This window comes from Megascapheus bottae, chromosome X, assembly GCF_031878675.1.
Source record: "Megascapheus bottae isolate mThoBot1 chromosome X, mThoBot2.hap1, whole genome shotgun sequence".
In the NCBI taxonomy this organism is placed as follows: domain Eukaryota; kingdom Metazoa; phylum Chordata; class Mammalia; order Rodentia; family Geomyidae; genus Megascapheus; species Megascapheus bottae.
In genome coordinates, this window is record NC_143547.1 from 103,979,205 (window position 1) to 104,003,779 (window position 24,575).

Here is a 24,575-nt window from a genome sequence, read left to right on the forward strand (position 1 = left end):
CCAAAAAAAAAACCTGAAAAGTTTTTCTGAAGTTATAGGAAATAATTTAGGAGAAAAGCAAGCTGGCTCCCATGAGTAAAAATAACAGTAAATTTTAAAATGGACTTTATTATAATTTTATTAAAAATCAAAATAATTGTTCTATGAAAAATACTGTTAAGAGAATGAAAATAATATTGAGAGAATAAAAATACAGGGAGAAAGTATTTTCAAAACAACTATGTGACTAATAATTTCACTAATAATTTTTAAAACTAAACATTTAGAATATGATAAAACAAAATGTACAACCCCCTCCATCCGGGAAATATTCACACCTCTGTGTATTGAACCAGTGTTCCTACATTTGTGCCTTTTAGCAGCTTTGATTTAAACCTGCATTCCAAAAAATGAAAAGAACAAAAAAGTCAAAAGATCCTGGGTGTGATAGCACCTGGCTATAATTCCAACACTTGGGAAGCTGAGAGAAGAGGATTCAAGTTCCAGACTACTCTAAGCTACATAGCAAGATTGAAGCCAACCTGGGATCCACAGATCCTATCTGAAAAAAAAAAAAACAGGCCAAAAATGAACAGACAGCCACCAAAAAGATTAGCAATGGGCAAATAAGCATATAGAAAGAAATTGTTCAACACACATGTGCTTAGGGGTTGGCAAATTAAAACACTGAGGTAATACTAGATGTCAATTAGAATGGCTAAAATTAAAAATGATATGGCCATTTTGGAAAGCACTCAAAAATGTCTTATAAATGTGTTACAAAGCTAAATAATCTTGCCATGGTATCTAGCTATTGAACTTCTTAGTATTTACTCGAATTTGTCAAAATTTAGGTTCCACACAGGAAGCTGCACACAAATGTTGATAGCCACTTCACTTAAAAACGTGGCAACAACTACTTACATCATTTTACACCTGAAAAGATTTTTTTAACCTTAACACACCCATACAATGGAGTATTATTCAATGATAAAAATACATGAGTAACCAGCTTATGAAAAGACTTGAAAGAATCTTTAATGGATTCCTAAACTGAAAGAAGCCAGTCTGAGAAAGGTTATTTTCTGTTAAGATTTCAAGCACATGACATTCTGGAAAAGAGAAAACTATAAACAGAGTAAAAAGATATATTACACTATTCATGTTTTCTCCCTAATGCAAAAGGACTTGTAGGTAGAAGGTAGAATATTTAGGGGGAAAAAAGTGGCCAGTGGGAGGGTCAGGGGAAAAGGCCCAAGGGATTTTAATTGGAATATTATGATCAAAGTACTTTATATTCATATATGAGATATCATAATTATACCTACTGCTTGGTAAATTCATATACACTAAGTAAAAAATGAAAAGATTAGTGGCTTTTGGAGATTCTGGTAGGAGGGAGAAATGAATAAGTGGCTGCAGGGGAAACTATAAAACTATTATAGTATAATGGCATAAACTATTATAGTATAATGGCATCATTCATTTATCAAAAGTCACAGAACTGAAAAGACCCAAATAATTTTCAAACCAAATACAAACTATGGACTTTAGTTAATAATAACATGTGTTCATTAATTGTAACAAATGTCTCACACTGCTGCAAGATATTAATGATAAAGGAAACTACATGTCAGTCTTCAGTAACTCTCTGGACATTCCATCATCAGTCTAAAATTGCTCTAAAATAAAGATCATTAATTTTTTGAAAAGACTGGAAGTACCCAGTCATGGGGAGTTTTAGCTTATACAACCAAAGCAGCATACTTTCTCTGGAGAATCACTGGCAATTTCTTACTTTCCAAAAAATCTCCAAAATTACTCTCCTATATATTTAATAGAGTAAAAATGAAAATGTTTCAAAGTTTATGTGAAAACATTTGCAGCAACATTTTATTTCCACTATTTATACTAATCACAAGGGGGAAATAACTCAAATAGCCATGAATTCCTAAACAAAAAATTACTTGGTAATATTAAAGAACAAGCATGAATGAATGTGAAATTTAAAATATAAGATGCCAGAGACAAAATTATACGAAATGGAATAGCAGGTTTAAGTAAAAATTTAGGAACAGAAAACAGATCAATGTTATCCAGAGTTGTAGGAGTTTGGGGGGAGGGCGGAGAGACTGACTGCAAAGGGATTCAAGGGAACATTTTGACAGGCAAAGTTTCTGTTATCTTTATTGTGGTTTAAATGTATATGACAAAAAAACACATGTCTTCAAAATTAAAAACAATAAGGAAACGTGAACTTATGATTGGGAGAGGGTGGGGGAAGGGACAGGAGGACAAAAACATTGGAAGGGGTATCAATGTTCAAGCAATACTGTGCTCACTACCTTATGAATGTAACTGTAACCCCTCTATACATCACCCAAACAATAAAATACAATTTAAAAAATGAGCTTGTGTGCCACTAATTTATAGTAGATTAGAACAATATGTAAAAATCAAAGTTAACATTTAAAGAGTGATTTCCCTGTACATCAGCCACAATTAATGAGCAGAAAAAAAATAGTATAAAGGTATCCCTCATAAAACTGAAAGCATAGCCAGGTGCAGTGGCTCACGCCTGTAATCCTAGCTACTCAGAAAGCTGAGATCTGAGGATCCAGGTACATAGCCAGCCTGGGCACTAAAGAACATGAGACTCGTATCTCCAATTAACCACCAGAAAACCAGAAATGGTGCTGTGGCTCAAGGGGTAGGGTGGTAGTCTTAAACTGAAGAGCTCAGGAATAATGCCCAGGCCCAGAGTTCAAGTCCCATGACCAAACAAAAAAATAACTAAAAGTATAAATAACTATTTTACTGTTATCATATATAATGTGCAGTTATTATATATTATATTCTGTCATTATTATATGTATTAAATACATTGAGGCTTAGTAAGACTACATAGATAAGTAGAAAAGCAGAGTTGATAAAAGTTGTTGATGATATTTTAATTTTATTACTAGGACAGAAAGAAATAAACCAGAAGAAATGGAAAATGGTCAACACTAAAAATATATATGCATATATATATGTGTGTGTATATAGGTCCATACAAATAAATACATTAGAAATGAATTATTCACCACTTGATGCTGTGGAAAACCAAAGGAGAAGCCAGTTTCGGAAATTACCTCACACTGGATAGCAAAATTAATTTCATAGGAATTAAGCATAAGCAATAAAAGCAAAATCAAAATTGTCATGTACTTACTTAATTTTGCATGAAGAATTTCTTTAAAATGGATTGATCTGGCTGGGTGCCTGTGGCTCATGTCTGTAATCCTAGCTGCTCAGGAGGCTTACATCTGAGGATTGTGGTTCAAAGCCAGCCCTGGTAAGAAAGCCATGAGACTCTGATCTCCAGTTAACTACAAAACCTAATCCAGAAGTGGAGCTATGGCTCAAGTGGTAGGGTGCTAGTCTTGAAACACCTACCCCCCCCCAAAAAAAAAAGAAATACATAGGGACAATGCCCAGGCCCTGAGTTGAAGCCACAGGAATTATATAAAAATTAATACATAGAATAAAAAGGGATATAAATAATTACATTTAAATTAAGACTACTGTATGGTCTTGCCTCAAATGGCAGAATGCTGGCCTAACAAGAAGAAAATCAGTACCACAAAAAATGCTGTACAGAAAAGTCATCTTAAAATGGAAATAGGGAAACTATTTTCCACCCTTTAGACAGTATGCAGTGTACATAAAAATGAATAAAAAACATGTAAGTTAAGGGATGACACAGATCAAGGTACATTGTACTCATAAACTGCTCTGTTGAATGGTAACTCCTGTGTTCAATGATTTAAAGGAAAAAAAAATACTGGAAAAGTAAATTCTCAATATAAAAAAATGTAAAAGGGGGGCCAGTAGTTTGACCTAGTGGTAGAGTGCTTGCCTGCCTAGCATTCACAAAGACCCAGGTTCAATTCCTTGGTACCACACGGATAGAAAAAGCTGGAAGTGGTACTGTGGCTGAAGTGGTAAAGCTCTAGCCTTGAAAAAGCCCAGGGACAGTGCTGAGGCCCTGAGTTCAAGCCCCAAGAGTGGCAAAAAAATATTTATAAATGTGAAAGGTTATGAATAGATATTTATAAAAAGGAAACAATAAGTTTATATGCAGGATTTAGTTGACTGCAATACAGTACCTGTAGGAGTGAAAATCCATGGTGGAAAGCTTTTGAACAACTAACAGTTTAACAAAATGAATAACAGGCATAGAAAGGAAATTTTCAAGGGATAGCCTCGTGGATTAATGAAAAAAAGAACAAGACACAAATATAGCAATAATACTCTGATATATATGCAATAAAGGGGGAAGGAACAAACAGGATGGGGAAAAATGATGGATGGAAGGAATGACTGATTAATAGGCACCTCACACAGATTGATATGTGAAATTGTAAATCCCTTGTACAACCTCCTGTTGTTTAGAGAAAAAATTCAAAGGCTATTTTGTTTTATTTAAATGTTAAATCCTTAGACCAATAATGTCTCTTAACATGTCTTAATAATTCACTATGTATGGATCTTTAATGTGATAGACAGTTTTCTTGGTACTAAAACATACAACAGTGAATAAAATAAGGAAAAGCCCCTTCTGCTTGCAAACATTACATTTCAATATAAGGATCCAGACAATAAATAAGTAAAGTATCCCATCAATTAGGTAATGATGCATACCAAAAGGAAGCAAGAAAGAGAGTATTGGAGGAAATAGATTTACATTTTCATGTAAGCTCTTTATAGAAGATACCACCAATGTAATCTTTAAGAACATTAAAGAAATGACATTCAAAGAACAAAGATTTATCCATAAGGCACATGTTGCAGGTTTATTTGCGACTGAATATAATTTAAATGATTGATATTTGGTCTATCAAATAATCACAGTATAAAATGTACCGTTCACAGTATAATATTAATGACAAAGCAGACACTGAGTAGTAAATGCAAAGTATGATCTCAACTGTAAGTATAGAAACACAATTTATGTTAACTTCTCTACATTTCCAATTTTTGTATAATTTTATTTTTATGACCAGAAAAATTAAAGGTAGATGTTATATTCTTTATATAGTAGGCTGGCTGAAGAATGCAGAGAATTTCTTAAATGTACCTTCTGCCTGGCTAAATTACTAAATTTAAGGTCTGGCTATCATAGACTGAATGACTGACACTGAGTGACAAACTGCAATTTGTGCTGTGCAGAGTACTGAAAAACATATTCCATACGAGCTGAGGACTAGAAATGTATAGGCTAGGCACAAATATAAAGTAACAAAGAAGAACAAAGCATTTTTAAACACATGAAAAGCCATTATAGGGAAGGGAAATAGAAATTATTCAGCATTACTGTGGATCCAAGCAGCAAGACTAATAGGTTTGATGCTGAAGTCGGATTTCAGGTCAGAGTGAAGAATACTTTGCCAACAATCACAGCTGTCTATTATCTGGTAGTGTTAAACAACCATTCCTGAAACCGTTCACACTGAAAATAGGTGGCCATATGCACTTGATGATAAGAGGGCCATTACATGATCATTAAGGACCCTACCATTTCTGAGCTCTTCTTGTTCTATTTTGCCAAGTTATTTTATTCTGGGGTCGTTTACATAATTCCATCTCCTGCCACATCCCCTTCCCTTCAAAAAGTCTATGTAATATTTGCTCTTTTTAAGAAATCACCCTTGAAAATAAACATCCTGAAGATTTGTATTCTGCTTTCTATGTATCAGTGAGGAGACACACTGTGTTCAGATATCAACGCCTTTAAAATCATGTTGCAAGAACAACTCTAAAAATGGTTTTCTATTACCAACCAGGCTATTCCCCCTGGGAAGAGACTGTCTGGCCCATTAAATTTCAGTATAAAAAAGAGATAACTACCTAGGTTTTATTGCACAGTACCCTGCACCGTTTTATCTCTGCAACTCTGTTTTATTTCAAACTAACAGTAATAGAAATATTACTTAATAACACACTGTACTACAGATTGGAGAAGCTAGTCAGTTCTTTGAAGAAGCCTATCCCAGGTTCTTTCCCAAACCCTCTGAAGACTTTATCTGTAGTTAGCAACCTACAAAATTCTATTGTTAAAGTGGCTGAACTTGTATTATCTTCACAGGACCACGAGATGATAGGATAGAATTGAGCAGGAACTTGATAAATGTATAGCTAGTAAGGTCTTTATAAAATCTCTTAAGTGTAGCTCAAAGTGCCTCATTTTGTACTTAAAGAAACTTGAGGCTCAAATGAGACAAGGGATTTGCCATAAGAAACTAAGTATCCAAGACTACATTAGGATCTCTGCTGTCAGGCTTACACCTATAATCCTTGCTACTCAGGAAGCTGAGATCTGAGGCACGAAGTTCAAAGCCAGCCAGAGCAGAAAACTCCATATGATTCTTATCCTTAATTAATTATCCCTCCTACCAAAAACTAGAGAGAAAAAACTAGAATTGGAGCCGTGGCTGAAGCAGTAGAGCAGCAAACTTAAGATTAAAAGCTCAATGAGAACCTGAGTTTAAGCAACAAAACAGGCACAAAACAAAACCATAAAGTATGCTGTCAGGACTCCATTGTATGAAGGATTCTAATACACAATTTTTTCATTGAAATGTCTGCTTTTAAAAAATTGCTGAATGGACAGTCAGAGGGTATGAGAAAAGTATTGGCTTATTGAGACTTATAATTAAGCTACAGTAACACATCTAGTTTTTCAGGAAGCTTGTGCTCTCATATACCTGGGTCTGGGAGACCTCTATATTTCTTTACCATTGCAGCAAAATCATCTGCTAGACATCTGCAGAATGGTTATGCCTCATCCAACTTAAGTAAGCCTGTGAGCTTCAGAGGGGGAAGGGCTATCTGAAACTCGAGTGTTAGTCCGTGTTCAATACTTCTGCAAAGGCCAGTAATGCTGACTACTGTGCGTGCATGTGTGTGTGTGTGTGTGTGTGTGTGTGTGTGTGTTCCAGTCCTGGGGCTTATACTCTGGGCCTGGGCACTGTGCCTTAGTTTTTTGGCTCAATGCTGGTGCTCATGTGCACCTCTGTGTCTTGCTGGTTAATAGGAGTCTCACAGACTTGCCAGTCCAGGCTGACTGTGAACCATGATCTTCAGATTTCAATCTCCTGGGTAGCCACCAGCACCCCACTGCCATCTTCCTGCTTAAAGCAGACTACATTTCCTTTACACAGGAGTCACAATGTGTGACTAGTTAAGTCCGTTGTAAAATAATATCTAGCTCTCCATGAGCCCTAAGATGGCACCAATCCTGTTTTCTTCAATATTGTACAATCTGTGCCTAGAAAACACTATGTATTCAGTAAATGTTTGTGCACTAAATGAATGAAGCATCTCCTTTCTGGGAACTATTTTTTGCCAGTCCTGGGGCTTGAACTCAGGGCCTGAGCACTGTTCTTGGGTTTTGTCAAGTCTACAGCCACAGCACCATTTCCGGCTTTTTCTATGTACGTAGTACTGAGGAATCTAACACAAGTCTTCATGCATGCTAGGCAAGCACTTCATTTTTCTAGTTGCAGATATGCAAACTCCTTAGAGCACTTTTCCTCTCATTCACTCTCTGCATTAGCCTTCCCTCCCCTGCTGACATCCACCTCCAACAAAGCCTGGTTTACATTCGTGTCACTTGAATTTTACTACATATTAATTGCACCAAGGGATTTTACCATATATTTCAGACATGCATATATGCTATATCTTCATCAGAATAAGGCACAATATATTTGGATTATACTCAACTACTTTTCCTTCTCCACTTTCACCTCAATCCCCTAAACAGAACACACACATACACAGACACACAGACATATTATTATATACATATGTGTGCATACAGGATGTAGATATATATATAGGATCATCATTTTATGTATGCATGGACACATATGTGTATATTATACACACATGGACAAATGCTTGTCCAAGAATATGCATTTCCTTTAAGTCTAGCTACCATAAGTAAGCAAAAAATATGACATTTGACTTTTTCATTTTGGTTTATGTCTCTCAACATGATTTCCATTTACTCCCATTTTTCCTGCAAATTACATGATTTTTTTGTGGTTGTGTAATATTCCATGATTCTAACTTATTCTGTATCTCCAACATTGTCTTTGGCAGAGAGCACTCAGTAACCCTCTATTGAATTAATGCAACTTAGATTGCATCAGCCACCCTGTTTCAAATCCTTTAATAAGACCACATAATTCTGAACCAAAGACTGACACTAGTACAATGAACCTCTCTAGCCACAGCCACTTGTATTCAGATTCTTGAATTCATTATGCTTCTCTCATCTCAGGACCTGAACGTAAGTTTCCCTCTACCATTTTCTTGCCTCAGTATTCTGTTCTCAAGTGATCTTTGTTTAAATACCCAGATTGGTCCATTTTTGTAAGATATTTACATATCCTTGCCTCCATTTTAGTATTTATCCCTGACTGAAATGCCATGGTTGTACGATTTGATGAAAAATAGCTTCTTCCTCCATCAAATTATAAATGTCAAGAACACAAAGCCCAGGTCGTGGAATTGGCTAAGAAAGTTTGACAAGCACTACAATAGAGTTTTGCTCCTTGAAGTGTGGTCAGTGGAACAGGAGTAGAAGGATCTCTGGCACCGTGTTAAAACACAAAAGCTCAGGCCCCACCCTACACCTTTTAATCCAAATGAGCATAGTAACAGCATCCCAAGCAACATTTTGTTCTCAGGAAGGTTTGACAAGCACTGGCCAGCATGATTTCTGAAGTTTTTAATAACCCCGAGAATGTATGACTTGCTTCAGAGAGAGAATGCAGTATTTGAACGACCCTGGGAGGATTTATAGATGACAGTCATGGAAAATCTTGTGTCGAAGAACACTGGCATGCTCCTAGCACCACGAACACAACCCAGATTTGCAAAAACCTCTGACAGCCCTGTGCTCTGGCACAAGGCATGCTCACTTCTATCTCTTTAGTGATGCCCTTGTTCTGAGATACTTGGTGATAGACCAGTTTTGTCGAGGCTCTGTGGAGCCTTGAACCAACAGTATTTCAAGCATCTTCTTTGTCATAACTGCCATTAATTCCTGACTTGGAAATCGACCCATGGACCTATTGCTTGGCTCCTACATGGATATTCTGAGGCTTTAGAAGGACTAGAACCAATCCTTCCTTGGTGTTTGGAATTCAAAGACTGTTCCAGCCATCAAGTTAACCCCAGATGGCAAGATGGCAAGCTCTCCCAAAGACAATATATGCTATAGGGGCTGCTTGACAAAGACCCATAGCACCAGTGCGTGGCTGGTAAGTGGCTTATTGGGCCATATTAATAAAGTCTAGTCTCCAGAACATGATTAGTGATGATACTTCACTTTATGATCTTGTCAGATCTGAGGCTCGAGGGAGAAGTATGACTCTAATTGTCAACTAAGGGAAGAAAAAGCAAATTTGTTCCAGATAGTCCCAAAGAACCAATGAGCAGTAGCTATAGGGAGACAGATTTGTTGTTGTTTAAAATGGAGATTACTTCCTGACAATCAGACTTGCTCAAAAATACAGAGCCACCTAATAAGTTCTCTACAACTGCAGGGAGTACAAATAGAAATCAGTCAACAAATTGGACGCTTAGGACAAATTCAAGAGCTGGGTAGAGAAGTAAAGCTTAATGAGTTTTAGGGAATCTTCCAATTCCAAGGTTTTTGTAGTCTTAAATTTTCAGCTCAGGATGGCTTCAGGCTGTCTGGAAATAAGAACAGGAAAGGCTAACAGCTGAATATGGAATGGGAAAATAAAGTCTCTCTAGGCATTTCCACAGGAACACAGACTGGCCAAATGAAACCTTCCAGGCAGCTTCACCACAAAGTCCAGGTGAGGTCTGATACCACTGAGGGTAGACATTCCTATTGTTCATGTTACCGTACAGAAATGCTACAGTGTTGATTTGTAGAAAAGACCTTGTCAAGAGACAGCTTCCCCCTTGCCACTGTACTTAAAGTTGCTCAACAAAGGTGCAAATTTCTTCCCAAGGAGTGTGGACACTTGATGTTAAAACCCCCATGAGTTCTGGCATCAGCTTGTTTCTGTTTGAATTTGTAATCAGAACACTCTGTGCTCTGTCATCTTGAATAAGTCACTTAACCTCACTGTGCCTCAGTTTCTTCGTCAAACCAAGGATAATAACACCATCTCTATCATAGGGTGGACATGAAAATTAAATACAGCAATACACAATGAACCTTCAACCCAAGACCAGAAACACATTCATTCGTGAACAATAGTATCTGTTAGCATTCTTAATGCCATAATGACTCTCGAGGGCATGGTGGTGTCACTGGCTCAAGAAGCTTCTGTGAAGCCTGCAGAGCCCTTCCCATGCCAGTTCCAAGGGGCCACAATAGCGTGAGACAAATCCAAGCTGCTGAGCTTTAACAAGCCTCCCCCTTCCAGATGCAAAGCCTGGCTCCTCAAGCCCTCACCCAACGCCCCCTCCCCACCCCACGCAGGTTCTGAAAGGCAGCAAAGTGGAGAGCTAGCTCCAGATAAACCATCAGGTGTTTCCTCTCGACCAAGGATACAGCTGGACCCACTGTGATGCCCACCAGTGGGACGTAATGGGATACCTGAATACCTGAATGCAGGGTCTTGCTTGTGGAAGCAAGTACTTGGGCTAGGAGGTCAGCAGGTATAAGGGATTCCCTCAGAGACTGTCCTAAGTTTGTGGCTGAACTCAGGCCCAACCCCAAGTAAGCCTTTTAAAGAAAGGTGGGGGAGGTCCTCACCTGCTTTTAGGGAAGCAGCTATTTACAACTTTCCACTCACTTGTGAGTGGGAAGGCAATAAGGAAACGGAGTAGGGGCTGCCTGGTCTCCACCTTCCCTTCCCAGCAGCCAGATCTCAGCTGCAGAGAAAGAGTTAAAGGAGGGAGGAAGCTCCAGCCATTACCCCATCCTCAGTGCCTCGGGCTGTCTAGGGGGTCACGGCAGTGCTGTCTGTTCTGGCTAGGGGCTACTCCATGGCTTTCTGCAGCAGCTGTCTCCCCCCACAGCCATCCCCCCCCTAGCAATTTGCAAGGTCAATGCTGACCTGCTTACAAAGAGGAACAAAACAATTCACTGACAATGAGGCAAATCGCGATTCACAGCACCAGAGCACACACATCGCCAAGCCCCTTGGCAAAAGCAGCTTCTACCCTAGTGCCTCCCAGCCCAGATGCCGCCTTCTGGGCTTCCACCAGCCCTGCTAGGGAACCCAGGATAGCAGCACAGCTGCAGAGACCGTCTCGCCTCCTCGAGCAACCCAAGGAGACTCTCGGGGAGGGGAGAGATGCGTTCGCTAAAGGAGCCCCGAGCTTGGGGGGGAGGGGGAAGGAAGAACATCATGTCTCTTACCCAGCGCCACAAACACTTGCCAAAGCCGACCAGAGAGAAGGATGAATGAACTGAAACAAGTTGGAGGCTGAGCAGCCTGGGCACCGCTCGGCTGCTTCTTGTCTTTCTCTGGGTCTCTCTCCTGGTCCCTCTCTGGGTCTGTCTATCTGCTTTGCTCGCTAGCTTGCGCGCGCTCACGCTTCTCCCTCTCCCTCCCTCCCTCTCTACCTCACCCTCCCTCTCTTGTCTCTCCCTCCCTTTCTCTCTCTCTCTCCTCTGTCTTTCTCCCCTTTCTCTCAGCTTCCTCCCCCCCCACCACCTCTTTCCCCCTCCTCTCCTCCCCTTTTCCCTCCCTCTTGGCTGCCTTTAGGTTCACCACTGCTTGGTGCTAAGCACGCGGGCAGCACTGCTGGGCTCGGAATACCACAGGGCTGCCAGGCTTTAGAGAGATTGAACTAACATTATTCTTTAAGGTTTCCAGTAAAGAAAGAAAGGGGAGAAGAGGAAGAGCGGGAGAAACAAGGAGAAGGAGAAACAGAGTGAAAGGGACGGTGGGAATAGAAGGATAAAAGAAGTCTAGATTACCGTGACAGCTGTGTGTTGCTTACTTGCTTCCTCCAGAGCGAAGGGAGAGTGAGCTTCCTCCTCTCCTCCCTTCCTCTCTCCCTTCCATCCCTATGGGCGTGCCTTCTAACCCAGGCTCCAGATAAATGTCTGATAAGCCTGTCTGCTCAGATTCCATCTCTGTGGATACTAAAGAGCTAAAAATGTACATGAAAACGGTTGTCATCCACACTTCTTCAGGAAGAAAGAGTTCAGCCCCAGATCCCCCAATGACCTAAGTTCCACCCCACCCTCAAGCAACTAGTACTGTGGACCCATTTCCTAATTGCCAGCAAGCTACACAAGCAGCAACACCCACCACGGTGTTTTCCTTTGAAAAAATACACAAGGGAAGCCACATGTGAGGAATGCTGTGACATGACTTACAAGTTTACATGGGAAAAAAGAAGATAGATGGGAAGAAAATTGATCAAAAAATAGTAAACAATTTTGTTGCTGTTGTGGCAAAAGAAGAAATACCTAACTAGCCAAATGGCAGTAATGATGCAACATGAGCTGCAAACAGACTAAAACAAAATAAGATATCTTTGAGCTCTGCTCAGAAAATCGCCATGTTACTTTTGGTGGGAGAGATCTATGTTCCACTCTGCAATACCTTAAATAGGTACCTAAAGGGTTATGGAAACAGATTATTTGAAACACCCTCTCCAGATGTCAAAAGAAAGGAAACTTGCACGTGAATTGGTAGTAACTTCTTCCTTACAATAAAACCCACAATATCACTGACAGCCATCATTTCATTCTGTTTTATGGCTGAGTAATATTTCATTGTATATATGACACCACACTTTGTACCTATGCACCAGTTGTAGGACATATCTTCCATTTGTACACACCTATGTGTGTGTGTATATACATATGATTGAAACAATGTATGTATGTATGCATATATATACATGATTGTATATAACTGTAGGAAGATGTGAGGATGCAGAGAGGGACAGGGCAAGAGAATACTATGAGATCAATAATATCAAGTTACTTGATTTCTATGTTGGAAGACTGCATACAAGATCATAAGGAAACTCACTGAAAGCTGTTGAATAACAGGGACATGAGGGACACAGAAAGGAAAAAGCAATGGAGGAAGTTAAACTGGCAAAAGTATAAAATAAGCATGTGTGAAATGCCATGGTAAAGCCCCTTTGTACAATTCATATTTACACAAAAAGAATGACAGAAGTGAAAAATGAGTTGCGTTGGAGGTACATATCTGTGGGAGGGTGGACAGTGAAAGGGAGGACAAAGCATAGCTAATGCAGTTGAGTTACTTCATATAGGCGAATGAAAGTACAAAAATGAAACTAGCTGAAATTCTTTCAAGAAGTGGAGAAGGGGAATAAAGGAAAGTGATAAAGGCAGTAAGTTTCATCAGGGGACAGTGTATGTATGTATGTATGGAAAAGGTAAAATGAAATTCTTTTGTGTGACTAATAAGCTAGTTTTATCAAATTTCAAAGGCTATACAAAGATAATTCTCCAAATGGGAGTCCAAATCACATTGTCTTAACATTTCACTAGCCATGCTTCAGGGGAAACAGGAATCTGGACATGGGAGTAAAGAGTTTCTTCTAGTCACAAAGCATTTAACTTCTACTCATCTATAATGATTAGAATCAAAATGTCTCATTTGTGTTTTCTTTTGTTGTGTGCCAGTCCTGGGGTCTTGATCTCTGGGTGACAGTTGTGTCTATCAATGCTTGCGCTCAACGTTAGTGCTCTATCACATCTCCATTTCCAGCTTTTCTTAAAATCCTTAATTCCACATAAGAGTCTCACAGAGTTTCCTGCATAACTTGGCTACAAACTATGATCCGTAGATGTCAGCTTCCTGAGTAACTAGGATTAAAAGGCCGGAAACACCACTCCTGGCTTACCATAAAACATTTCTTAATCAAACCCTCATATTATGATTCCCAGCCCATTTATTCAAAGAAGCAAAGGCATGTGACAGAAAGGCAATTCAAATACTTTTGCCTCAAAATACATACAATGATTAAGACATAGTAGACATTTAAAATTCTTTCCATAATACATCATTTCTATTGAAACTATCTTCTGTTGTTTCTCCACCTAAATTCCTAATGCTCTTTATTCCTTCTCAGTGAGAAACATGTAGTGAAAGCCTACCTTTCTACAAAGCATTTATCTATAAACTTATTGTGCAAAGAGATAGAGACTTGTATGTTTAGAGTTACTGAGCTGAAAGAAACCATTGAAGTAACTATCTCATTTTACAAGAAGACATTGGACTGAAGAATAACTAAGCTCACACAAACTCACGATGACTGAGTTAATGATACACTTAAGACCATTGTCCACATTGCTAGACTCCATGCTCAGTACATTTGTTTATCAAAACAACATGTAAGTTGTACATAGCGGCAAGCACATGTATATTTAGCCACATAAAAATATGCAGACTTCTTCCTGCACAGGCATATTTTTATGTGTGGAATGGTTTTCATAAATGTCCACTAAATTTACTGAATTATTAAACTGACAAAAAGAAACACAATAAACTGGCAAATTGTTGTTATACTCATCTCCTAGGCCTGTCATAATTTTGGTAGCATAAAGCAACAGAAATTTATTCTGTCATAGTTCTAGAGGCCAGAAGTCTAAATCAAGGTGAATGGCAGGACAATACTCCCTCCAAAAGCACTGGAAAAAATTCTTCTTTCAAGAACTCTGTGAGACTTTTTCTCCAACTAAATCACAGAATAAGTTAGAAGTGATGGTATGGCACAGTAGTAGAATTCTAGCCTTGAGCAAATAGAACACAGGGACAGCACCGAGGCCTTAAGTTCAAGCCCTAGGACAGGTAAAAAAAAAAAAAGACTGAACAATATAAATAAAAAAAGGCAAGACTAAAATAAATGAAAGAGGATACAATATAAATGATACTAAAAAAGCCAAAGGTTTCTACGAAACTATTATGAACAATGAAATACTAGTAAATAAAAATACTGGGGAACCTGGTGCCAATAGTTCATGCCTGAAATCCTAGCTACTCGGGAGGCTGAGATCTGAGGATCACCATTCAAAACGTTCAAAGCCAGCCCTGGCTCAAAAGTCTGTGACCCAGACCGACCTATGGCTACCTATTCTTCCATCAGGGAGGCAGAAAAATGACATGGAACTAAAACAGCCTCTTTAACAAATGGTGCTGGCAGAATTGGTTAAGCGCCTATAGAAAACTAAAGTTGGATCCTTCTTTGTCACCCTGCACCAGGATTAATTCCAAATGGATCAAAGACTTGGAGGTAAAAGCAGATACACTGAAAATTTTACAAGAAGGAATAGGAGATACACTAGGTCTCCTTGGCACAGGTGAAAACTTCCTTAATAAAGATCCAGAAACACAACAAATCAAAGAAAGTCTGGATAAGTGGGGCTGCATTAAACTGCAGAGCTTCTGGATGCCAAAGGACATAGCTAGCAAACTAACTAGAAAGCCCACAGAGTGGGAGAAGATCTTCACTAACCATACAACAAAGGCCTTATATCTAAAATATATCAAAAGCTCAAAAAATTGAATCACTCCAAAACTCATCTCCAAAGAAACAACCATCCCATTAAAACATGGGCCAAAGACAGGGCCGGGAGTTTGGCTTGGTAGTAGAGTGCTTGCCTAGCATGTGCAAACACCCGGGTTCGATTCCTCGGTACCACATGAATAGGAAAAACCCAGAACTGGTACTGAAGCTCAAGTGGTAGAGCTCTAGCCTTGAGAAAGTCCAAGGACAGGGCTCAGGCCCTGAGCTCAAGCCCAGGACTGGCAAAAAAAAAAGATGGGTCAAAGACTTAAAGAGAGTCTTCTCAGAAGAAGAAATAAGAATGGCCAATAGACACATGAAGAAATGCTCGATATCTCTGGCCATAAAAAAATGGCAAATCAAAACAACTTTAAGATTCCACTCCAGTTAGAATGGCCATGATCAAGAAATCTAATTACAACACATGCTGGTGGGGATGTGGCCAGGAGGGATCACTACTACACTGTTGGTGGGAGTGCAAACTCGTTCAACCACTATGGAAAGCAGTATGGCAGTGCCTCAAAAAACTAAACATAGAGCTCACTTATGATCCAGCAATTCCACTCCTTGTTATTTACCCAAATGTCCCGAAACAAGGACATACCAAAGCCAATAGCACAACAATGTTCATTGCATCATTATTCACCATAGTTAAGATATTGAACCAACCCTGATGCCCCTCAGTAGATGAATGGATCAAGAAGATGTGGTACTTATACACAATGGAATTCTATGCTGCTATGAAAAAGAATGATATTTCCCCATTCGTAAGGAAATGGAAAAGACTTGGAAAAATCTTATTTGTAATAATTCGTACACATCTAGGATTCTCCCAGCAGAGGATCACAATACCTCAAAATCTATGTACATGTGGTCATACAGGATGAGACTACACGAAATCAACTCTAGGTTATGGAAATAAGGATTTATCTTTGTGAGTGTTGTTTTTAATGTACTATGTGATTTTTTTCTCTTTTTTCCATTTATGTGGTTACTGTATCTGACTTTATTACCTGATATGTTATATATACACTTATTTGTTTATTTGAAATAGGGCCTGAAAGGAGGAAAACAAGAAGATTGGGAGGGGAAGGAGGGACAAAAACATGAGAATGGGTATCAAGGTTTGAGGAGTAATGTACTCACTACCTGACGAATACAACTGTAAACCCTCTATACATTATCCCAACGATAAAATACAATTTTTTAAAAGCCTGTAAGACTCTTACCTCCAATTAACCACCAGAAAACCAGAAGTGGTGCTGTAGCTCAAGTGGTAGAGTGCTAACCTTGAACTGAACAGTTCAGGGACAGCACCCAGGCCCAGAGTTCAAGCCTCACGACAGACAAAAAGCAGGCACGAAATTACTAAATTTTTAGGAAGATACCACCTACTAAGGCTCAATCATGAAGACCCAGAAAATAGGAATAGAGCATATACAAGTAAATTTTACTAGTATGGAGTACTGCTAAAACTTTAAAGATGAATTATATTAGTCCCTCTCAAACATTCAATTTTTAAAGTGCAGGCAATATTCCTCAACTGAATATTTTCTTGACCTATTTATTTATTTATATTTTATATACTTCCTTATCCATAAATTTACTTTATGGAGCTTCAACTTCGGGCCTTGCGCTCAAGGAGCTTGTTTATTCAAAGCTGCTATTCTGTTACTTGAACTTCATCCTGGCCCTTTGCTGGTTAACTGGAAATGGATTCCCAGGGACTCTTCCTGAGCAGGTTTGGAACCACTGTCTTCTAGATCTCAGCCACTTGAGTACCTTGTATTACAGACATGAACCACTTCTACCCAAGAAAATAACATGATTTTATATAGAACCAAAATCTTACACTCTGCAAACACCTGTCAGAACTAACAAATAAATTTAGAATAGATGCAAACAAAAATGATCAACATAAAAAGTATATTTTAGACAAAATTGGTAAATTATTCTAAAATGAAATTATGGAAACAGGCATATGCACAAGTTTGTACAATCACAAATAGACAAAATTATCTTGAGGGGAAGCGAAAACAAAACTAGAAACATCATTCTTTCTGATTTGAAGCTACCATCACTGAAGCAGTATGACACTGGTATGAATACAAGAATACAATGGAAATAGAAGACCTGATATAAGCATACCATACATGGTCAGTTGATCTTTACAAGGATGCTACAAATATAGAGTGGAGAAAGAACACTCCATTAAAGTATTGTTGCTGGGGAAAGGACATATCTACATGGAAACGAATGAAACTGAAACTTTATCATAGACGATGCACAAAGAATAAATCAAAATGGATTAGTCTTCATTGTAACAGTTGACTCTTTAAAGTTCCCAGAACAAAATAGGATTTTTTTTCTGACACTGTTCATGGGAATGGTGTTTTGTCATTATGGACTATATCAAATTAAATGGTCTCTGTATTACAAAGGAAACTAAGAGATTGAAGCCATCTTTCAGATTAAAATTGGGAAACCACAGTACTCAAAGAATCAATATTGTTTCTCTCTCTCTCTCTCTCTCTCTCTCTCTCTCTATATATATATATATATATATATATATACATATATATATATTTGAAATTCACACAACTCAATGCTACAAAAGATACTATAATGCAATGTCATCACCCACAAATATCTAAACTGAATGTTAGTTTCGTCTTTAACTGTGACTACTCACACGTAGTAGAAAAATAGAACATCATATAAGCTAGGATAACGGCTATCATTGTGGTAAGTGCTAAGAGTACGTGAGGGCAGACATTTCTGCAGTTCCTCAGAAAAAGTCCATGTGATAATGCAATCCCACTTGTAAGTATTTACAGGGGAAATGAAATGAGCACACCGAAAAGATAATGGAGAGGAAAATGTTATGAGTATGCAGTTGGAACTTATTTTTCTACACAGCATAGTACATAGTGCTAATAATGAAGCTGCTTGAAATTGTTTAAGTGTTTTTCACGATATTAAAATGATAAATAGGGTAATATTATTCAAAAAGAAATGTATATATTACCAGAGTTAGGTAAGTCTAACCCTCTTGTACATCACCTTTATAGTAACAATAAAAAAATTAAATGAAAGTAGGTGAAGTGATTGTGTGTGTGTGTGTGTGTGTGTGTGTGTGTGTGTGTGCTAGTTAGGTTGACTTCATCTCTCTGCTATGTATTCCTAAGTGAAAATATACATAATTATTTTTGTCAGTCTCAATTTAGAAAAAAAATAACCAAAACAAATCCATGACCAAATATTTAACATTTAAAAGTTCAATTGGTCAAAATGAACACGTATAGAAGACCAAATTCATAGTTATAGATATATTTATACATAAAACTTCAAATAAATATATAAGCATGCTACAAATATTCATAATATGGTATGCAAAATCAATATATAAAACTGTTACATTTAGTTTATTTGCAATAATTGAAAGTAAAATTTTGTTTGCCCATCCTGGGGCTAGAACTCAGTGGCTGTGCACTGTCCATGAGCTTTCTTAAGGCTAGAGCTTGAGCCACAACACCACTTCTGGCTTTTACTGTGTATCTGGTACTGAGGAATCCACTCCGGGCTTTGTGCATGCTAAGCAAACACTCTACCACTAGGCCACACTCCTAGCCTGAAATTAAACTTTTAAGGAACTAGATTCATAATAGCAATGAAGAGTCAGCAGCCTAAAATATTTAACATCCTTACATGGGAAACTACATAAACTTAATGACAAAAATGGTTTATAAAATTGAGTTATGGCTTAATATTACTTAGGTGTCAATTATCTTTGTATTTAACAAAAACTTCACGCAATTACCAAACAAGATTTTCATGAAAACATTTTCAAACCTACGATACTGCTTAGAAATTGACAAGAATTTAATTTTTGAAAATATAAAATTCTTAGAATATCTAAAACCATTTTGAAAAAGAATAACAAATTTGTAAAATTTAAGCTATTTTATTTAAAAACTTACATAGATATACATTCACAAGTGTGGCAATAATATAGGAAAAAATGGGTAAGTGACACAAAGTAGTTCAAAAATAGGCATCATCCATTTACTTTAAAATACTTCTCAAAGTATTTCAACTCCAGATAATAAAATTTTCATAGTAAGTGATGTTCAAGCAATTAGTCCTATGAAGGAAAAAGCAATTTTTTTAAACAGACTTCAGCTATAGTTTATTTATTCAACAAAAAGATTGCTGTATACTAAAGAAATCTTTGCTTTGGAAACCTTATAGTTTAGTCATAAGAATTCCTGTACTTCCTTATACTTAAATGCCTAAAGAGTAAAATCCTTCTCTTTTGGTGGCATTATTGGGACTTGAAGTCAGCGGTGTCACGTAACATTTTGCTGGAGATTAGCACTGTATCACATGAGCCCCCCCCCTTTTTTTTGGCTAACTGGAAATGAGTGTTATGATCAACTTTTCTGCCTAGGCTGGCTTTAAACTGTCAGAAGTGTTTATCTGAAAACACTTTTTTGGAAAAAGTAAATCTTAACTTTTCTCACAAACTCCAACATTAGTTTGAGATTGATCACAGATTATCAATGTAAAGGTGACACTATAAAAATTCTAAATGGAAACAGAAAACTTTCCTTAATGCTTTAGGTTAGGCAATAATTTATTGGGCACGGGATAAGAAAAATATCTAGAAAAGAAAATAATAATTTACTGGGCTTCACAGAAAGGTAATATTTAGCAAAATACACTGTGACAGTGCATTGGCTCCTGCCTGTAATCTAAGCTACTTAGAAGGCCAAGATCACAAGGATCACAGTTGAAGTCCAGTTCACACACAAACAGTAATAGGACCCCATGTGAACAAATAAAAACATGAGCAGTAATGGTATACATCTATACTAACAGCAGGTGAGTGCTCGATAGAAGGATCACAGTGTGAAGAAGGCCCTGAACTGCAACCTAAAGTAAAATGGGAGACAGTCACAGTTTAACTGCTACATTACTTGTTTACTAAATACAAAGACCTAGAAAGTATTTACAATTACATATATGTGAAAAATACCCTTACAGTCACAGTATATAAATAACTCTTTGAGCAAGGCACCTGTAGCTTATGGCTGTAACCCTAACTATTTAGGATGCTGAAATGTGAGAATTGAAGTTTGAAGCCAGATTAAACAGACAAATCCATGAGACCCTTGTCTCCATCTAATAAGCAAAACGTCAAAAGTGGAAGTGTAATCCATGCGGTAGCTGAGCAGACTTGAGCAGAAGAATCTTAGAAAGAATACAAAGTCCTGAGTTCAAGCTCCAGTATTGGTGTGTGCACACGTGTGTAGGCACGTACACACACACACACACACACACACACACACACACACACAAAGAATTCTGTAAAACAATTTAAAAGTACTTAAGTAAAAAAAATGGGGGGGAATCTGGGGCATGGTGACTCACGCCTGTAATCCTAGCTACTCAGGAGTCTGAGATCTGAGGATCAAGGTTCAAAGCCAGTCCAAGCACAAAAGTACCTGAGACTCTTATCTCCAATTAACTTCTAGAAAATGGGAAGTGGGGCTTGGCTCTCGGGAAGAGCAGTAGCCTTGAGTTGAAGAGCTCAAGGACAGCACTCAGGCTGAGTTCAAGCCCCAGGACCCACAAAAAAGGGAAAAATACTTTAACAGGATCTGCAATGGAGCGAGAGACAAAGAAAGACAGAGACAGAGAGAGGGAGGCAGGGAGGGAGAGAGGGAGAGATAGATGATAGATACATACATACATAGATGTAAAGAAGTATAACACAGACCATCAAAAGGTATAAATGAAACTGGTTTGATTAAGTATTAGCATAACAAGCCAGGCTGGTGGTATGGCTCAAGTGATAATGTGCTTTCCTTGTATGTATAAGACTCTATTCAACCTCCCAATGTCACAAATAATAAATAACAGATCAGAAAGAGATACAGAATCACAATGAGCTGTATATTAACATAATGATATAGCACATACACATATATATGCATAGATATGCATTTTGATTCCCTGTAGAGAAATAATAGGAAGTGTAGGAACAAGGGAAAGTGACTGGAAAGATACAGAGGAATTTGGTACTCACATGACAATCCGTTTGTTCAACCCTTGTATAATATGCACAGATTTCATTCCATGCATTGTATTTTAATGTATCTCACTAACAAATGAAAGTGATCATATGGAATTTTTTTTTACTGCTGGTCCTGAGGCTTGAACTCAGGGCTTTGGCACTGTCTCTGCGCTCCTTTTGCTCAGGGCTAGCACTCTACCACATGACTCAAAATGCCACATAGAGCTGTTTCTTTGATTAAATTGGAGATAAGAGCCTCAAAGACTTTTCTGCCTGGACTGGCTTCCAACAGATTCTTGGATCTCAGACTCCTGAGTAGCTAGTATTATAGGCACGAGCTATCAAAGGTCTGATGTCAACATCTATTGAAAAGACTGGAGACTAAACTCTTCTCATGGAGAAAATGTAGGTCAAAATTCTGTGATGCAATTTGCGATTTTTACCAATAAGGAAAATGCCCTTCATTTTTAGCCGCATCCCCACAGCATCTTTTATTTCTTTTCTTGATAATGGCCATTCTAACTAGGCTGAGTTGGAATCTCAGTATTGTTTTCATTTGCATTTCTTTTATGGCCAGGAATCTTGAACATTTTTTTTCCTGTATCTATTGGCCATTCCTTTTTGTTTATTTAAATCTATTGCCAGTCCCAGAGCTTGAAATCAGGGCCTGAGCACTATCAGTGGACTTTTGAATCAAGACTAGCACTCTATCACTTGACCCACAGCACCACTTTTGGCTTTTTCTATGTGTGTGATACCGAGTAATTGAACCTGGGTCTTTGTGCATGGTAGGCAAGCACTCTACCACTAGGCCCTCTCTTTAATGCATTAGCTCACTTATTAATGGGATTGTTATTTTTTGAGGGTTTATTTTGTGGGGCTTTAATTAGTATATTTTAGCTATGAAGCCCTTGTCTGATACTTGACTGGTAAAGATCTTTTCCCATTTTATGGGTTATTTATTTTGTTAGCTACGTCTTTTGCTGTGCATAAATTCTTTAGTTTCATATAATCCCGTTTATCCAGTCTTTCTGGGATTTGTTGTGATTCTAGATCCTTACTTAGGAAGTTTTCACCCATGCCTATGAGCCCAAGTGTTTTCCCTACCCTTTCCTCTAATATTTCCATGGCACTTGGCCTTACATTGAAGTGTTTGTTCCATTTAGAACTGATTATGGTGCAGAGTGATATATAAAGATCTAGCTTCATTTTTCTGCATGTGGATAGACAATTTTGCTAGCATCATTTACTGAGGAGACTTTCTTCCATCCTATGTTTTTCCTCCCTTATCAAATAGGTGACTATCAGGGCATGATAAAGTACACAGGATTCTGGACATTCACACACTGAGGCTAAAGGAAGATATTCTTAAGAGAGGATCACAATGGCTTAATAACTATGTGCATATGATTATAGAAAAGGATGTTCATCAGAATGAACTCCAAGAAATGGAAACTGGAGGATGCATTTGTTTTGATTTTTGTTTTTGCTTTCTTGTTCGTCTCTGTTTTTATTTCCACACATTTTGTCTTGAATGTAACTTTATCTGTTTGGGGGAGGGCAGGGGGAAGCATAGAAATGTTGGAACAAGGGTGAACAAATATAGCATGATCCTTATTACACGCTATGCTAGTAGGGAAAAGGAGGTTGTGAAGGAAAAACTAGAAGAAAATGAGGGAAGTGTTGACATGATTCAAAATAAATGTACTCATTACCTGACTTATGCATCTGTAAGCTCCTTTGTGCATCACCTTTACAATAACAATTTTTAAAAAGAGAAGAAAATGCAACATGCACCTCATGAAAGTCCTAGGACCTTAAGACCGCTTTGACTCATAATCTTGAACAAATCCTCGAAAATATTTAAAAGTCATATCTAACAACATATAAAAAGTCTAATGCATCATGACCTAGTTGTGTTTATCCCAGTAAAGCAATTCTGGTTTAAAAATTTAAATGTAATTCACCACATTAATATTTTAGAAGAGAGCAATATTTTGATTTTGCAAAAAGACATAGACAAAACAGTGATAAGATTTAATATCCAGCATTTTCAAAAATAGCAAACAAGGATACAGTGGAATTTCCTTAATAGAAACAACATATCTACAACATACTTACTGAAAATACTACTTTTATTTGAGATTATGTTGAGAAGAAATTGCCCTGTATTATCACTCTCCTTCAGAATTACAGTAGAGGTCATACATAGTTTAACACATTAAGGTAGAAAAAATTCTAAGTATAGGAAAACAAATAGGAAATGCAGTAGTCATGAATTACATTGTTGTGTATAAACTAATACTTCTACAAAGAGACCTGAGCCAAATAATACACAAAGCACATCCTAGATCTACATCTGAGCAAAAAGCATTCAATTCCTAGTTATTATCATACCAAAAATACTTCAAAATTTCTGAATCAAAGATTGTGAGAGGCCAAAATCTACTAATACTAGCCAAAAACTTGACAATTTACAAAATTAAAATGTTAAAGGTTTTCCGTTATATTGCAAACAAAGGCTAGGTAATTTAAAAGTTCCAAGAACCAGAAAACTTCTCCAAAATGAGCTGATAAATTTCAAATCATTTTCCTCTGAGAATCAGGCTTATCTTAGGCAAAGAGACTCCTCCTTTTGTTTTTTCGCTAATCCTGGGTCTTGAACTCAGGGCCTAGACACCAGTCTTGGGTTTTCTCAAAGCTAGAGCTCTACGACTTGAGCCACAGCACCACTTTTAGCATTTTCTGTGTATATGGTACCAAGGAATCAAACCCAGGGCTTCAGGCATGCTAGATAAATACTCTACCACTAGGCCACACTAGCGGCCCCTAGGCAAAGAGACTCTTATGTAGAAAGCAAACCCAGCAACATTTTTAGCAGTTTGATGGAGCCAGTATGACAAATTTTAAAAATTGATAATATTCGACTGCTGAGCAAATTTTTCCCACTGTACATATACTTACTTCTGGCCCT

At 37.8% G+C, this 24,575-nt stretch overlaps 1 protein-coding gene across 2 annotated transcripts in view; it reads right to left on the reverse strand.

Annotated features, from left to right (window-relative positions):
• Gabra3 (gamma-aminobutyric acid type A receptor subunit alpha3) overlaps window positions 1–12,025 on the reverse strand; it is a 157,782-nt gene extending 145,757 nt beyond the window's left edge. Inside the window, exon 1 of one of the 2 annotated variants that reach the window (XM_090326831.1) lies at window positions 11,945–12,025. The gene's annotated coding sequence lies outside the window, so the exon portion shown is untranslated. Of the gene's footprint in view, window positions 1–11,380; window positions 11,552–11,944 lie in introns of those variants that run through there. The other variant, XM_090326830.1, reaches the window with a different exon arrangement.
• Window positions 12,026–24,575: the final 12,550 nt, after the last annotated feature.